The following is a 15,796-nucleotide window of genomic DNA, read 5'->3' on the forward strand; positions in this document are numbered from 1 at the left end:
TGGTTGGTTTGGTTCTGAATTCTGAACAGTCATACAAACAACAAAACCATATGTATAAAACCATACAAGATGATTACCTAAAGCAGAAAACTTTTCATCCAGCTGGAAAAGCTTCTTGAGAAACTTTTTTTAATTCAAATGTTTCTAGAAAATGCAGATTGTGGGCACCTGTTGTTTATAAACAGGGATGCTGTGCCACAGAAAAACAGCCAGTCACACTTAAAGATCTGCTCTGGGTTACTGTGGCTCAATAATCATGATTACTAGGATGCAAAAATTAATTGAAGAAACAATAAATATTGCTGTAAATACAGAGTAACATGTAGTTTTCCCCTCAACCTTGGGATAGCTTGGTGCTGTCTTTTCTGACATACCTTCCTCTCATTCAAAAAACAGGTTCATGGTTGCATGCATTACCTGAAAGACAAAATACAAAAAGAAAGTGAAGGAAGACAGCACCAAAAATGTCCAAGGAATTGAAAAAACTGGTGCCAGGTATCTCAACTGCTGAAAACATTATAAATGACGGAAAATGGAGACACATTCTGCTACAACTCAGAGGACTCCGTTTTTTGAAATAGACCATTGTCGGTGAGAAAGAGGTGTTTTTTTTCTTCCCTAAAACACCTTGGGCCGCTGTGCTTCTGCAAAACCCCCCAGGCTCACTCTATGTCATCTCCACTTAAAAGAATCAAGATAGCAAGTGAAATGGGAGACCTTTACCTCAGACTGCAGAGAGCTACTGGCAGTCAGAGTAGACTAGATGGACAAATAGCCTGGCCTTGCGTAACACACTGTTCCTTCCTCTGCTACTAAATTCTGCATCCATCACCAGTTTGAAGTTCACCTCTTTTATTGCTTTCATGAGGACAAAATGGGACAACTCCAAGGTCCTAGCAGTGGAGAGGAATAAATAATTTTTAAAAGGCATAGAACTGGGCTGTTAGCTTGCTGGCTTGTTATCTGAGCCAGAATAATGAACACATAAAAAGGCCCAAAACGGAAATTAAATTTACACCCTTCCTGATGAATTTGCCACTCTGCTTTTGTTTTCTACTCCATGTTTATATATTTTAACTGACTTGTGTTGGAATAACACTACCAGCCCCATCTCTCTGACATTACTGCACTCCTAAATTCACAGATACATCCAATCTACTAGGATTTAGCAACTGCCTTTCCTGCAAGCATAGAGAAGCCATGTGCAACTCCAAAATGAAAAAGTGAGCCCGCATGAAAACCGTTCCCTCATTAGCAGTGAAGAATGTCTGTGTAGCAACATAAAACAGAAAATGGAGCACGGTACCACTTTCCCCCTCTTCTTTTAAATAAAAACAAGTGTAGCTCGTGTGATAAATATTCCCTATTTGTTTAAACCATTCCTTCTCTGTTGATTCGATTTGTACAGAACATTGGAACCGGTGGTTATATTTGTTATTCCATTGCCTTCGGGAACGGGTAGGTGTTTTGACCTTAAAACATGATGAAATTGCTCAGCCTTACCTTCTACGGCCTCCTGGGAGTCCAGTGTTGCAACACCATGAAATGAAGCTGCCAGAAATTCAGATTTATGAAAGCAAACAGGGCAGAGAGTAGTAACACTGCAGATCAGCAGATCTTTGGCTCTTTAAACTGGTTTCGGTTGGCATTGCACCTCACCTAAAGGAGGTAGTGGCAAAGCTTAGGAATGATACTGGTTTGGAAAGACAACTTGGCTAGTCCTCTGCAGTGGATGACATTGCATACCCAGGGCAGCAGACCAATGGGCAGGTGATTCATATAGGGCTTAAACTCTTACTGGTCACATGAGAAACTCAGTGGATTTAGCAGGCATAAGTGGGGCATGGAGGCCCTGTAAATGTTCCCCCCACCCATGGCACTGCTATTCTGCTTCCTTCCACCAGTAGCTGAAGAACGTAGGGTGGGGGGAGGTGAGACCAGATGCAACCTACCAAGGTTGCCAGGGGACTCACCAACCCATGCTGCCACATTCCATGGCTTTGCTGCCTATTTTACTTTGGCAGCACAGCAAAATAATTTGCTTCTACACAGGCATACAGGACAGGAAAGTGTCTAGGCCTTGGGGGTTAGAACCAATAACTCTGAGATCTTCATGTTGTCACCTCATGTGGTGAGCCACCAGGAATTTAAGTCAGGACAGCTCCTTGTGCTGAGATATATCTTTCAGTTCTGGGGTAACACACAGGCAGCCCAGGGGTTCTGACCTTAACAGGAAATAGGAAAGCGGGAGCCTCGCCCTCCTCCATGAAGCTCCATTTCTTTCCCCTGTCCACTCAGTTTTCCACCCTACTCTCCCTCCTGCTCAGAATTAGAATCCAAACCTGTTTATTCTCTTTTAGTACTCCCGCCCCACACACAAGCAGGGTTTTCTATACTGTACCCCGATATACTGACTAATACAGTCATGCCTCGGGTTACAGACACTTCAAGTTGCGCATTTTCATGTTGCGCACCGGGCTGAACCTGGAAGTACCGAAACGGGTTACTTCCGGGTTTTGGCGCTTGCGCATGCACAGAAGCACTAAATCACACTTTGCACATGCGCAGAAGCTCCAAATCGCAACCCGCACGTGCGCAGACATGGCCCTGCAGCTTGCAAATGCTGTGGGTTGCGAACATGCCTCCTGCACACGGATCATATTTGCAACCCGAGCGCCCACTGTACCTCCTGTGTGGTTCATGCCATTTTGGTTTCATGAGGTCTAGAGTGCAATACAATCATACCTTGGAAGTTGAATGGAATCCATTCTGGAAGTCCATTCGACTTCCAAAACGTTCAAAAATCAAACTGCAGCTTCTGTTTGGCTGCAGTAAACTCCTGCAGCCCATCAGAAGCCACTGAAGCCCTGGCAGACATTCGTTTTCCAAAAGAATGTTAAAAAACTGAAACAATCGCTTCTGGGTTTGCGGCATTCAGGAGCCATAATGTCCGAGTTCCAGGGCTTCAGGATCCAAGGTATGACTGTGTGTCTGTGTGTGTGTGTAAACCTGTCCTTCCTGCAATAACAACCATTGCTGTACTTACCTTCCTGATGAATGAATTCAGATTGCTCAATTCTCTTGCTACAGTCAATTCCAGGTGATGCCTTTAAGTGGTAGCTAATCTATATGAGATGCTTTTAAAACAATTATGGCTATGCAATGATAAGTCATTTGAAGTCTATAGAACACTTAGCAACTAATAAGAATATGCTAGTCCTGCTCTCTTCAAGGCACTTGCAGACATTAACAGTCACATAACTCAGCATGTGCCCTCATTTCAAGGACTTAATGTTGTTAATAGAAAGTCTCTTTAAAGATCCAATCCCAACCAGAAAATTAAATAAGCAGCACTAAGAAATGATGGACTCTGGCTTCCTAGATAAATTTATTTGAAGTATTTAATTGTTTTGGTGTTAAAAATCAACCCCAATAATGTCCAAGGCTCAGATCTGAGCTCCTGCCCCTTAAATTGTACTGCTCGTAATAAAACGATAGCAATGTTTTTAACATTCCTCTTCTTAGTTGCTTGAGGCACATAACAAATCACAGTAAAACACACCCAGCACTTCTGGTACTTAAAATAACAATTATATTGGTATATCAAATGCAGAAGGAAGGAAGGAAGGAAGGAAGGACAAATAAAATCACCTCAACATGAGTTGGGTTCATTAGAGTGGTCTGAGTGCTCAAAACTCATCAAAAAGGTACCTTTCATCATATGTGGTGGACTTGTAAGGTAATAAAAGCTTTCTGGGGGATGATATATTAAAATGAAATGGAAAAAAGGCTTAAAATAACTTTTGTTAAGAAACCAGAAGCTTTTTTATTAGGAATTACAGGTACCGACATACCAAAGGAGCAGAAAAAGACTCTTTATGTATGGAACAATGGCCGCCCAGATGTTATTAGCCCAGAATTGGAAAGAAGACAAAGTGCCTATCAGAGAAGAATGGCAAACCAAGCTGATGGATTATGCCGAGATGGCAAAGCTGACTGTAAACGTAGAAACCAAGAGTATAAAAACCTTATGAAAGAGTGGGAAAAATTTATAAGTTATTTAGGAGACCACTGTAAGCAGATGGAAACAATAGCAGGGTTTTGACTCACTTGTAGTGGACAATATGGTTTGATATAAAAATTGGAGAATGGATGAAGATGCAGTTGTAGACGTTTAGGATGCGACTCAGATAATCTCCTTATACAGATAGGTTTTTACTAGCTTGTGTTTATTTATACTTTGTATTTGCCAACAAAGGTCCATATAGTTAAAGCTATGGTTTTCCCAATAGTGATGTATGGAAGTGAGAGCTGGACCATAAAGAAGGCTGATCGCCAAAGAATTGATGCTTTTCAATTATGGTGCTGGAGGAGACTTTTGAGAGTCTCATGGACTGCAAGAAGATCAAACCCCTCCATTCTGAAGGAAATCAGCCCTGAGTGCTCACTGGAAGGACAGATCGTGAAGCTGAGGCTCCAATACTTTGGCCACCTCATGAGAAGAGAAAACTCCCTGGAAAAGACCCTGATGTGGAGGGCACAAGGAGAAGGGGACGACAGAGGACAAGATGGTTCAACAGTGTTCTCAAAGCTACCAGCATGAGTTTGTCCAAACTCTGGGAGGCAGTAGAAGACTGGAGTGCCTGGTGTGCTCTGGTCCATGGGGTCACAAAGAGTTGGACACGACTAAACGACTAAACAACAACAATTTGTAAAACCAACAAAAATGATTTCATAAAAAAAGACTCATCAGAAGGCAAGGCTGAACAGTCAGAAGAATGCTTGAAGTGCTCTGATTCCCTTAACCACTAGCTAAACCAGTCATCACCAACCTAGTGGTGCCCTCCAGATATTTTGGACTACAATTGTCCATGCTGCCTGGGGCTAATGGGAGCTGTAGTTGAAAACACCTGAAAGACACCAGGTTGGCCGGTGCTGAGATAACCTACCTCCAGCTTAAAGGAGGGAATAACTCATCCTGGGGACCAGGACCAGGAAGCAGTTGGCTGCAGTTCTAAGATGGAAGAGGCCTTCTTTCTCGACTGTTTGGAAAGTGAAGATGCTGGTAGCATAGCATCTTTTTTTTTATGGCAGAGTGTGCCATATTACACCAAGGGTCACGGAGTATCTAATTCAATGTCCATGATCCCCACTGGCAGAAAGAAAACCACATGTGGCAATGCTGTGCCAAAATCTACCTTTTCTATTTCACCAAAACGTGAAAGAAATTCTCATGTGTCCAGAGACAAAGGCAGCAAATCTGAAGCCTCTTTCACAGAGGAAGCAAACTTTTGAGAAATCAGATGACAGCACCAACTTGTGACTGTTACTTTTCCGATCACTTTTCATTTCATTTTTAGCAGAGGTCACATTTATAACTCCTCTCTTCAATTTATCACAGAACGAGTGGTTTGGCTAGACATAAAGATCCCCAAGGCTTTGTAAAGAGATAACCTCAGCCTCTTGGTACCTTGCAGTTATGAATTTCTACATGGTATAGAATAATTTCCACAGTTGCTAGCTTTTCCCCAATCATGTGGTGATAGAAAAATGTACCCTTTCTGCTGCTTGTACCTGGGGATTAGGTTAATATACCTCACTTGACCTCTAACACGGTGCACAGCAGTAGAATGGTCTAGCCAACAGGAGGGACACAGCAACATTTTGATTGCCCATTTCTCCTAGGCTTCTGATTAGTGAAACATACAGGAAAAATGCCTTCTTTGGCTGAAAAGAAGTTTGGTAAATAAAAATTAGGGATGCATAGATTATTCTCTGATTTCAATGTTGTTTTCAAAATGTCTGATGCTGCCAAAGGAAGCAAGAGGGGGACACTGGCAAAAATAAATAAATGCTTTGATACTTTTTAAAGCCTTTTTGTTTCCCTGGCTGCCACTACTTCTCAGTGCTGTATTCCTTCTTCATACCTCCATTGCCTTCAGTTAACTACATTAGCGCTCCCCAACATAGTGAGAATATTTTGCACTCCAGCTCCCATCAGCCCAGCCAGTATGGTTGATGTACAGGGACTATGGGAATTGGAGTCCAAAACATTTGGAGAGCATTAGGTTTAGGAAGATTGGCCTACACCGCTCTTTAATCTAATGGGATCTGGTTTTGCTTATGGGTTTTCGGTATATCGGCTGGGCTGGATGAATCCCTAGCCAGAATTAAGATTGCCGGAAGAAATATCAACAACCTCAGATATGCAGATGACACAACCTTGATGGCAGAAAGTGAGGAGGAATTAAAGAACCTTTTAATGAGGGTGAAAGAGGAGAGTGCAAAATATGGTCTGAAGCTCAACATCAAAAAAACAAAGATCATGGCCACTGGTCCCACCACCTCCTGAAGAAGGGGAAGAAATGGAGGCAGTGAGAGATTTTACTTTCTTGGGCTCTATGATCACTGCAGATGGTGACAGCAGCCGCGAAATTAAAAGACGCCTCTTGGGAGAAAAGCAATGGCAAACCCAGACAGCATCTTAAAAAGTAGAGACATTACCTTGCCAACAAATGTCCGCATAGTTAAAGCTATGGTTTTCCCAGTAGTGATGTACGGAAGTGAGAGCTGGACCATAAAGAAGGCTGATCACCGAAGAATTGATGCTTTTGAATTATGGTGCTGAAGGAGACTCTTGAGAGTCCCATGGACTGCAAGAAGATCAAACATGCCCATTCTGAAGGAAATCAGCCCTAAGTGCTCACTGGAAGGACAGATCCTGAAGCTGAGACTCCAATACTTTGGCCACCTCATGAGAAGAGAAGACTCCCTGGAAAAGACCCTGATGTTGGGAAAGATGGAGGGCACAAGGAGAAGGGGACGACAGAGGACAAGATGGTTGGATAGTGTTCTCGAATCTACCAGCATGAGTTTGACTAAACTGTGGGAGGCAGTGGAAGACAGAAGTGCCTGGTGTGCTCTGGTCCATGGGGCCACGAAGAGTCGGACATGACTAAACAACAACAACATTTCAGTATATCATAGCATAACTTACCATTTCGATCTGAGGGACGGAGCTTAGGGTGGGTGTGATAAATAGACTTCTTTCTTTTATTTGAATGGACAGAGATTGATTTGCCAGACTAAACTAGCATGGAATAAATAGCCCTGTGTGTACAGCAGAGGCATGAAATGAAAATCATATTAAAATACATGCAAAAGGGAGGGAACGATAAGGGAAGAGGGGACTAGCTATGAGAGACACAGAAAGGAGTCTGCTTGTAGAGAAATGCTGATGGAGTCATCTTGTGTTAGAAGAGTACTAGAAGGAGACAGGAGAATTCTGTTTGGCTCCCTTGATAAGGCTTTTTTGCACAAGAGGTGCAAGAATAATACATTTACCCAGTGATTTTCTTCTGGGGGAAAAGGTGCCAATACTGTGTATCCTGGAGTACCCCCAGAAAAAAATTCACTGCATTTACCATTTATGCACAGTGTAGCGTATGGGGGGTGTGTGAAAGAAGGGGGGACAGTATACAATGAAATGGATAGTGTATATGTTATATGCAGGGCTTTTTTTCAGCCAGAGCTCACCAGAATTCAGTACCGGCACCTCTCAGGTGGGTGTCATTGCCATTCTAAGAGAAAAAGGGATGTGTTCATGCTGAGTAGCAGCACCTCTTTTTCTGGAGAAATAGAACTTATAATTTATATATATTAGAAAGGTCATGTTTGAAACAGTGCAAACACTGAAAATCTTCAGTCACAAGTTCCCAGTATTTAACAATATAGATCTGATTTAAGAAGCACCCACCATTAACTCCATTTGTCCACACACGAAAAATACAAAGCTACTACCGGGTGAATGCAGATGTTCACTCCAATTATGTTTCTAACAATTTAGTTTATAAAACAAAGTGAAACAAGTAGATAGAAACATATGTCTACAAGCATAAAGGTGGCATATTATTATTATTATTATTATTATTATTATTATTATTATTATTATGAGGTAGACCACCCACAGGACAGAAAAGATGCAAGCCTGACAGCTGGTCATACATTGTACCAGAAGAAGGCTGACAAAGCAGCTAACAAACCTGTTATGAGGTACTTTTTAAACTATTATACCTGTTGAATTCTCAGATAGACATTCCACTTCTTAGTATTCCATTTAGCAAAAGTTTAAGAACTTTATGCATTCCCAGTCCTAATAGCTGGGTAAATCTATTCCATAAACGATTTAATTAATTTTACCTAATCCTTTCGCCTTTTTGGTTTAAACTGTTGATGATTCTGAATGGGATGGAAATATTTGTACTTTCAGTTACCTGAAGTCTGGCGCAAGGAATACAGTCAGTTATAAGCTCCCAATTATAAACTGAGCAGGTAGCACGGTCCTACCAAATCCACCACTCTCAAAAGCCAATAAGCAATAACAGCTGAGGTACTGTGCTAAAAATATTTTGAATGATCCAGAATAATGATTCTCTTGCTTCGGTACTCAGCATGACTACCTTAGAATAGACTTCACAGCCTTATGCTCAGAGACCACTGGGTTTTTATGGAATAGCTCTCAAAAAAGTACACAGAAAAGTACACAGAAAGTTAATTAATTAACTAACATGTTTCTATCCTACCCTTCTGGTACAAAAGTACAGACCAATAGAGCTCCTGTTCTGGAAAGGAAGTGAGAATAATTCCTTTCAGACTTTGGTGTGACACATATGCACACTGCCTCCACCCCCCAGAATGCTTGGCGGGGGGGGGGGGAACAACTCACAATTATTTTCTATCTAATAAAAACCTGCCTGTTCCCCGAATGTTCTGAAACTACATAGAAAGAGGATTAAATGCTTTAGAAAGTCATGGAAAATGAGGAGAAATCGGTTCTGCTACCAAGTGGGACCGGGTTGCACTCAGGCCACCAGGTCCCACCCCCGCCTCAGCATGGTGAGGGGAAGCATCCTGTGTCATGCTGAGGGTGTCCCAACCATGCCATTTGCCAGGCGACCAATCAGGGCGCTGTGGGGGCATGGCTGGGGCCAATTAAACCACGGCATGACTCTGGAAGCTCCTCTTCCAGCCTCGCACCACGGATCTGCAGCTTCAGTGATCTCCTTCCTCGCCTCCCTTCCATGTGGCACTAGCCCCTTTCCTGTTGAAGAACAAGGGGGGGTTTGCTAGGGCCATGCAACGACCCCAGAGGGAACCCAGGGGGGCTCAAGTTGATCCACATCGGCAAGGCTCCCCCTACTGGTGGTTTACCCTTCCAGACTTCCTGCAAGGCAGGCAGGAGTCAGATATAGTCTGTTGATGCCATGCCTAAGGCAATACCGCTCACATTCTGTAACCAATAAAGTTGTGGCCTAAATTTTGCCCATTAATATTAACCTAAAATCTGTGCCCTTGTGTCTTTATTCTCCTGGGGGTGGCTAGGAGGTCTTGAAACACAAACAAACTGGAAGGAATTCAGATGAGACTGAAGAAGGAGATTGGTTGCCCACTTCTACCCCAGGACAATGTCACCGTTCCCTCTTCACTTTGCTAGAGGACTCTGACTACAGTATATTATTATTATTATTATTATTATTATTATTATTATTATTACAAATTATATACCACCCTTTGTCAAAAGATCCCAGGGTGCTGTACAACATTTAAAACACTATACAGAACATCAGTGATAAAAACATAATAAAAAAAATACTGACAAACTGCCAAGTAATAAAAGAGTCATTATAATAATAGTCCCCTCTCTCCCACTTTCACAGGCCGTAGATTACATAGGCTGGTGCCTAAAGACATGTAGTGATGATACCAGGTGAGTCTCTCTTAGGAAAACATTCCACAATTGCGGAGCCACCACAGAAAAGGCCCGTTCTCTTATTGCAGAGTCCTAGAATCGTTCTTCCTCACATCTCTGGAATGGTGAGAGGGCATTGCTGAAATGGTTTCCTTGTCACTGTGGAGTCCTGGCTCCACCAAAACGTTCCACATGGGAACCATGAAGTTTCACTCATCCTTCGTCCAAATATTGGATGCATCTCAAATTCTCTTCCCATCTCAGGTTTTTGATCTATCTCTATGTTAAGATACCTTTTAAAAAAACCCTCACTGGTCTCTCTTAGCCTAAGCTTCACTTTCAATTTCTTTCCAAAAGCTTTCCTCCTTTTCCTTGGGGCCCTGCTTTTCTGCCTGTTCCACATCTCCATTAACATTAACAACCCTGCTGCTTATGGGACCAAACTCTCCGATACTGCAGTATCTGCAGAATGGTGCCTGCTGTTCTGATGGTTGGGAAGCTGACAGAGGAAAAGCTGAAAGAAGGCATTCTTCATTAAAAAGGAGTGCTGTGCAGGAATAGAAACCAACGGCAAGGGAGATGATGATACCTTATCTTGAATGAAAAAGCCATTAAAGGGCTTGAAGAAATATACTGGAATTAGTACAGTAACCCAGTCAGCAGGAGCCACACTAAAAAGAAGAAACAGAAGCTATGCCTCTCATCCTTGAAGAATATTTCAGAAGAGGAGTTTCCGAACAAATATGGAATTGGGTTGGATGTATAGTCTATTTCTGATCAATGTCAGTTTCCCATGATCTGATTTATAAATTGCTTCTTTCTCGCTTCTGCATCAATCTGTGATTTTTTAAAAAACACAAAAGCACAAAAAACTGCATTTTTTGCATGCGTTCCCCCTTAAAATACACATTTTGTGCATTCCTGGAGCAAAGAACGGACTCAGAAAATTCAGAGAAATGTGAAAACTCAGGGATAATTGTTATCCAATCTTCATTTATGGTCTGGAAGCCAAACTGAGTTGTTTTGCTTCAAAGTGAAGACCAAATGAAATTTTTTAAAGTATTCATAACTGGAACTCAAGATGCTGGAACAATTAGGAGGTTTGAAATTCAGAATGTGGAACGGCACATCAAGAACCACTGAAATTTTGCTATGTTGTTTACTTTTCTTTTGTCTTCCCGAAGCCCTAAGGAGCCTCCTGAGACTTTGTTCTAATACAGTGGTACCTCGGGTTAAGTACTTAATTCGTTCGGGAGGTCTGTTCTTAAAGCCACTACCGACCTAAAGAGGGGGTGGGGTTGCGGGCCCACGCCCCCATCATCAATCTCGCGGGGCCAGCAGCAGCCCCGCGAGAAGCAGGGATTCCCCCACCACATTAATATTCACCGCCCATAGCGGCAGCCAATCGGCTGCCGGCGTGGGCGGGCTTCCTGGGATCACTTAAGGTTGGGGCAGCCCTGGCTCGCCCCTTTTCGTCCCCACAGCTGCAGCGGTTTGAAGGTCTTCCTCTCCGTTGCAGTTGTTCTTGCTGCTGCCCGTAAAAGGCCTGGCCTGCCTTCTCACGGAGCTTCCTCTCATCCTTCACGGAGCTTACCTTTCTCTCGCTCAGAACACCGCCGTACTTTGCATCGCCCTCCACGTGGGTTCCTTCATCGGTACCGCTTGCGCGAGTCGCCGCAGCGCGCTCAGGAGGTTTGCTTGCGGGATCCGCGTGTGGGGGGTGGGCATCGCGTTCTTACTATTTAGCTTGGGTTCGGCAATTGTCTAACGCGTTTACGGACCTACGGATTGTTCAAAATTGTTTGCATTTATTTTAGTTCCCAAGTCGCTATTTTGGATCGTCCTCTATTCTAGCAAGGCTTCCTGTTTGGCTTCCCCTTTCTCATTTGGTTTTCCCGGTTTCCAAGGGCAACCAGGCAGGCAGGCTCCATCCTTATTTGGCCACCTGATCCTCCCCGGGCGCCATCTTAAGTGAGGCACTCCGGGACCCGCAAGCTGCCGACGGCCACCGGGGGTCATTATTAAAAAATCTAAGGTTTTATTTCTTGCATTGCGGGAGTGAGCTTTCTTTTCACAGTCTATCGTAGGGGTAGCCGGTGCTAGTTTCTCCTCACGGCCCCACGTTGTCGCCTTTAAGAAGGCCGCAAAGGGAGGCGGGCACCATCTTGGGTGGGTTCGCGCGATCCCACCGCGGCCATTTTGAGTGTGGCACATCGGCCAGGACCATCTTCGGGGGGGGGGTTCCTGATACTGTGTGACTGCGTGGCTGGCGCTTTTCGATTGCTTCTCATCTAATTATCTCCGTTTACCTTGCTGCTTTACCCCACTCAGGGTTCCGCGTTGCCGCCTTTTGTTATATTCAGGCTAGACCCCTCTTCTCTGCTCCCCCCACATCCCTTGGCTTTCGTTCCCCCCCTCCTTCTCATCATACATTAACCTAAAAAAAAAAAAAGATCTGCTTTAAGGCACTTTGCCGCTCTCCCTCGTACTCAGGCGGCAACCACTTCCCCCCGCCCCCGCGCCCCCCTCGCCCCCTTCCCCGCTCCCTTCCTCCACTGCCCCCAGCTTACAATTCCCCCCCACCCCCGCCTTAAGCAATCTCCTAATTATATCCTGGTACAGGTCATCCAGTAATATCCTTTTAGCAAATTTAGCATTTTCTTCTAGGCACATTTGATTTTGATCCTGCCTACGTGCTTTCTACTTCGCAAAGCTCTCAGTCCCAGAAGATCTGCAGGCTTATAGCATCTGACCCACTGTGTCTGCCCCTTTATTACCGCCTGTTCTCTTAGCGATTTCATCTAGTGCTGAATAAATAATATACATTAAAAATAAATAAATAAATAAATTGTTTAAGTGTTTACCTCAGGCATCGGATACCCAACAATAGTTAAATAGATAACAGTTAATTAGCAAGGATAACAGTTTAATTGAGGTAATTAAAGAGCAGTCAACTAAACTATAAGCGGATGTTCTGAAACATTTTGCTCCCTTATTTAATTGATTCAATAGTTTAGTTAAAGAGCAGTCCACCTAGAATATAAGCTGGTATTCTGAAGTTAATTAGCAAGAACAGGGGAATCAGGGAACACACGCTTTTCTGGTTGTGAACAGACACTATCTTGCCCCTCTCATTTTAGATACCTGTATTCTCACGCGTAAAGAGTTTGCTAACATGGCAAATAGGGGCAACCCCCAGCTGCCTCAATCAAGTGGGGCGTTACTGCCTGTGGCACCCTGTAATCCTCAAGCCTTAGCTCAGCTTTTTACAGCAATCCAAACCTTTTACGCGCAATGCAGCCCTCCGGTGGCCCCAAATCCCAACATAGTTGAAATTTCCCAGGATTGCATCCCCGACACCCCGCCCAGCCAGCAAGGCCAGGCTGGTCCATCAACAGCCATGGCTAGTACGTCACGCCAGGGCAGTGAGCAGCTTAAGTGGCCCCAAACGCGTTCCCAGACCGCGCACGCCCAGAAATCGAAGGTCGCGACGCGCAAGACTAGATCAGGGGCCCCCAAAACCAGGGCTGCTTCACAAAAATCCAAAGCTCCACAGGCAACCTCCTCTAATGTTGGCCATCAGGGGATTGGCGTTCCAAGTGTCTTTCAGGATTCCACAGCCCTGCCTAGCCCGTCAGAGGGGTCCTCATCTGATGAGGAGATACCGCTACAGCAGGCAGCTCCAGCTGACGTTGATCCAGCACCTCGGGCCAATGCTAACCGCAGAGGAAAACGCAAGGCTAAGAAGAAACATGTGTCCAAGAGGAGCAGGCGGAGCGACCCATCTGATTCCGATGATGAAACAGGTACTTCTTCATCAGAGGGTGATAGTGATACTCCCATGGACACTTATTGGGGCGAGGGCGAAGAAACCGGGGTTCCTCTGTGGATCCATGAGAGGCGTGCCAATTCTCATCGGAAAACCTTTAATGGCACCCTCGAGTGGAAAGACGGGGCGTTGGTTGAAGACGTTAAAGTCTCAACTCACTCGTCCACGGAATTTATATTGGGCAACCACCTCTCCAAGAGGAAGAGGGACAAGATATTGAATGGGGACTACGTTGACTTGTTTACTTTGCTGCCGCCGGTACAAATAAAGGGAAAGGGGGAGAAGAAGCGGTATTACGGCAAGAAAAGATACAGGTCCCCTCGAGCTGAGCGTACATTTGAGAACTGGCTCAACGGTTACCAGGTATTTATGGGGATAGTGGTGGGTTGTTACCCAAAGAGGGGTTTGCACCTTGCCTCTTACCTTGCACACGTGAGAAGGGCCCGGGAGCTAGCAGGAGACGAGGCTGCCATCTCGTACGATGAGGACTTCCGTAGGAACGCCTCGCTCTTGTCCTCCACACGCTGGGATCAGAGGGATAACAACTACTGGATGGACCATGTGGGCCCCTACATAGAAAAGAAAGCGCACGACCAAGCAAAATCTGGTAAGGTGGATGCAAAACGTCGCAAGCAATGCTGGGACTTCAATAAAGGAGCATGCCAGCGCACCTCCTGTAAGTACTTGCACGAATGTGATAAGTGCTCGGGCAACCACCCTGTGGTTAACTGCTTCAAGGGTAAGCAACTGCCCTTTCGAGGCAGTAGAGGTCATCCATATCAGGGAAACCGGGGTGCCCCCTCCAGCGCAACGGGTCCCGCCCAAGCAGCAACTGGGAATCGCTACTAATTGGTCTCTTGGCCTAGCTCGTTCACCAATTAAGCTCATACCCCTCAAGTCCCTGTTAAAGCTGTACCTCAATAAGCAGGCCGCCCTTCTCCTAGGGGAAGGGTTCTCTCTAGGGTTCAGGATTCCAGTAGCATTCACCCCCAATTCCAGCTGCCCTCCTAACCAAAAATCGGTTCTAGAGAGACCAGACATTGCCTTGAAAAAGATCCAGAAGGAAATTTTGGCTGGGAGGGTAGCTGGTCCATTTTCAGTCCCTCCCATAGATCAACTCCATATTTCTCCGCTCGGCATTGTCCCTAAAAAGGCGCCTGGCGAATTTCGGCTGATACACAATTTGTCTTACCCCAAGGGCACCTCAGTTAATGACGCTATCCCTCAGGAGCTTTGCACGGTGAAGTATGCCTCCTTTGATCAAGCCGTGAAATTGGTCAGGAGTTTTGGCAGAGGCGCCTTCATGGCCAAATGCGACATTGAGTCTGCCTTTCGCCTCCTCCCAGTTCACCCAGAGGACTACCGGTGGCTGGGGTTTAAATTCCAGGGCTCTTATTTTATCGATAAAGCTATGCCCATGGGGTGCTCGATCGCTTGTGCAGCCTTCAAGACCTTCAGTACCTTCCTCGAGTGGGCGTTAAAATTTAAAACAGGTTCCGAAGGGGTGGGGCATTATTTGGATGATTTTATTTTGGTCACAAATAGTGCACATGATTGCGATGCCTTGCTGCAGGCCTTTAAGTCCTTGGCCAACGAGCTGGGCGTGCCTTTAGCGGACGAGAAGACGGAGGGCCCGGTCACCACGATGACTTACCTGGGCATCGAGCTTGACACTATTGCCCAAACTTCCCGCTTACCTGCCGAAAAACTGATAGCCCTAAAAGAGCTCATTTCTCAACTTTTGCCCTTAAAGAAGATAACGCTGAGGCAAATTCAATCACTCTCGGGTCACCTTAACTTCGCATGCCGGGTTGTCTCCCCTGGCCGTCCTTTTTGTGGTCGTTTGGCCAAACTCTCCGCAGGTCTAAGGTCGCCTCATCACAGGGTACGCCTTTCAAGAGCAGTTAAATCCGATCTCCAGGTTTGGCTCCAATTCCTTGATGGCTATAACGGGATCTCGCTATGGCAAGACAGTTTGTCTCTGCAAGCGGACTTCCAGGTGCACTCGGATGCAGCGGGGTCCCTTGGTTTCGGGGTCTACTTTAGAGGACAGTGGTGCGCACAGCGTTGGCCCACTTCATGGCAGGGAGCACCCATTCTTCGCGATTTGACGTTCTTAGAATTCTTCCCTATTGTGGTTGCAATCCATCTCTGGGCCGAGCAGTTTAAGGACCGCAGGATCTGCTTCTGGACCGACAATCAGGCCGTGGTGTCGGTAT

At 45.1% G+C, this 15,796-nt stretch overlaps 1 long non-coding RNA gene across 1 annotated transcript; it reads right to left on the minus strand.

Moving 5' to 3' along the window:
- Window positions 1-275: 275 nt before the first annotated feature.
- On the minus strand, window positions 276-8,468 carry LOC307223851. The gene is made up of 3 exons (XR_013842301.1): window positions 8,274-8,468; window positions 1,504-1,659; window positions 276-417 (listed from the first exon to the last, which is right to left on the minus strand). It is a non-coding gene; the product is annotated as an uncharacterized lncRNA (long non-coding RNA).
- Between the last annotated feature and the right edge of the window lie 7,328 nt (window positions 8,469-15,796).

This window comes from Podarcis cretensis (assembly GCF_951804945.1).
Source record: "Podarcis cretensis genome assembly, chromosome: 9".
NCBI lineage: Eukaryota > Metazoa > Chordata > Lepidosauria > Squamata > Lacertidae > Podarcis > Podarcis cretensis.